This window comes from Nicotiana sylvestris, chromosome 2 (genome assembly GCF_000393655.2).
Source record: "Nicotiana sylvestris chromosome 2, ASM39365v2, whole genome shotgun sequence".
NCBI classification, from domain to species: Eukaryota; Viridiplantae; Streptophyta; class Magnoliopsida; order Solanales; family Solanaceae; genus Nicotiana; species Nicotiana sylvestris.
In genome coordinates, this window is record NC_091058.1 from 158,657,809 (window position 1) to 158,660,304 (window position 2,496).

General features: G+C 33.6%; 1 non-coding gene across 1 annotated transcript; it reads left to right on the plus strand.

Annotated features, from left to right (window-relative positions):
- The first annotated feature begins 686 nt into the window (after positions 1–686).
- TRNAE-UUC (transfer RNA glutamic acid (anticodon UUC)) lies at positions 687–758 on the plus strand. The gene has a single exon. It is a non-coding gene; the product is annotated as a tRNA-Glu (tRNA).
- The last annotated feature ends 1,738 nt before the right edge of the window (positions 759–2,496 follow it).

Here is a 2,496-nt window from a genome sequence, read left to right on the forward strand (position 1 = left end):
ATCCAGCAAAAAGAAGTATACCTGCAATATCATTAAAGAAATTAAGTGCTCGTGACTATAATGTAGAGTGTAATGGTAGAACTTGCGCCAATTGGCCACTTTTCTGATCCTGTTTTTGAAAAATAACCACTGTCTTGGAGTTACCAGTTTCACAAATGAAACTCCAAGGCATTATTTGTAAGATTTGAACTCTTGGACAATGGTTATTTTTCCATTACAAGGGCTAAAAAGCGAATATTTTCCGGTGCCGTGTTACATCTAATTTAAAACCCAAGAAAAGGTCAAGTATATTTCATACATAAATCAATGTCAATGGTCACAAGCTAACTGGAGATAAGCTCTCCTCTTAATTCCATAAACAAGTGGTGCTCTCTGTGATTACATGGAACATCAATTGTAATACCAGTAAAGAAAAGAAGAATTAACTCAAATAGTAGCTCACTCTACCACTTAAATTAAAAATAGTCGGTAAATGTATTTTATATATATATATATATATATGTGTGTGTGTGTGTGTGTGTGTGTGTGTGTGTGTGTAATGTATGTATTATATGTGTATAATCAATATATAATCTGTGTTTATGGCTAGAAAAAGTGAATAATTAATATGGCTGGCTATTTGTGTAAAGCCTAATTTCGTCTAGTTTGAAATTGATAAACAATAAGAATTAAAGAAGAGAATAACTTCCGTTATCGTCCAGCGGTTAGGATATCTGGCTTTCACCCAGGAGACCCGGGTTCGATTCCCGGTAACGGAAATTGTTTCTCTCCCAGATTTAGAAGTTTCCTTTTGTTTCTCAATTTGTAATTAATGCAAGTATTAGCTCAGATACTGAATTGCCAAAGCAAAGTTTATAAAAATAGACATAACACGTAAGTACTTCAGACTACTGTTAGTAACACGTACGTAATTTCAGTACCTCTACTTACCACTCAATTAAGAATAATCAATAAATAAAGACACTTTAACCAATCTAAAATCAACTCAATAAAAGAAGGAAAATATATTAAACAAATACGAATGTTTAGCTGAATTGTTGTGATAAAAATAACATTTTTGACTTTTTACAAGTTTGGCCAACTATAATTTTTTTTATCCTAATTCATACTAATCCTTGATTAAATAATTTTCACTTATTGAGGATAGCATTTTGTCTTAATGACAGTCTTGATATTATTAATCATTGCACTATTCTGAGTTTCAATATAAGAGTACATGCATGATTTCATTTAATCTAATTAGAGTCGTTTAATCTAAAGTGATATTACGTAAGTATAGTCACGTCTTTGTACAAAGAAAATAGATAGTAACATAGATTATTTCTGAATTTCATATCGCGACTTAGCTCCCGTTTGGCCATAGATTTTGACTATTTTTTTTTAAAATCATTTTTTGTTCTTGGAATATGATCAGTTTCTCGAAAAAAAAATTAAGTTTCCAAAAATTGTTTTAAGGCAGAGCTTTTGGGTGTGATTTTTTCTTCCACTCTCAAAATTTTAACTTTTTTTCAATAAATGCATGTTCAAACACAACTTCAACTTTCAAAAATTATTTTTCAACGTAACTTTTTTTTTTTCAAGTTTTAACTAAATATATATCCAAACACTAGCTTTGAGCAAACTAGATCTAAAGTTACTATCCTTTATCCCAAGAGCTTTTCCAAAAGAATAATGTGGAAATAAGGGTGTATTGTTGGCCGGGACCGGCCTGGGACCGCGTGCCAAACGGGCCAAACGGGCCGGTCTCTAGCGGTCCAAAAGCCCACAATGGGCCGAACCTTGCCAAAAACCTCGCGAGCCCGGGACCGGCAGGCGGGCCAGGGCCGGTTCAACCGGGCCCAACGGCTAACTTTTATTTAAAAAAAAATCTTTAAAAAGGGCCAACGGTCAGAATTTAAAATGTAGTCGTTGGACTGCATTTTTAGCCGTTTGGCACTTTCAAAAATAGTCATTTGGCCCCCAAACTTTTTATAATTATACTTTTTCCCTATTCTCAACTATTAATACCCCCTCATTCTTTTATTTTTACTCACAAATTCATCAATCTTTCTCTAATTTTCTTCTATAATTGCTTACTTTATTATTGCAATTTCGTGAAAAATTGTGAAGTTGGTGAGTTGAAGTATTCAAGTCTTCAACGATATTCAATTTTCAAGAAGTTGCTCGTCAATTCGGTAAACTCATTCCAACTCTTAAGTTTTAATATTATAGTTTTGTGTGTTTTATTAAGTATAATTATAATTAGTATGGACTTTTCTTTGAAAAAAATATTTGGGGGTAAGGGTAAGGGAAAATCTAAAATTGGTGAATCTAGTCGCCAAGCTACTACTCTTCCCCCGGCTCCCCGACCCAGACCTGTTACCCGTCCTCCTTCACCTGTTATTCTTGATAGTGATAACCCTTGAATTCAATTTTCTGATAGTCAATTTGGCCATGATGTTGTTGTCACACCCCTTTTTACCCCTTCAAGAGATAAGTGTGCAAAATGTAACGGAT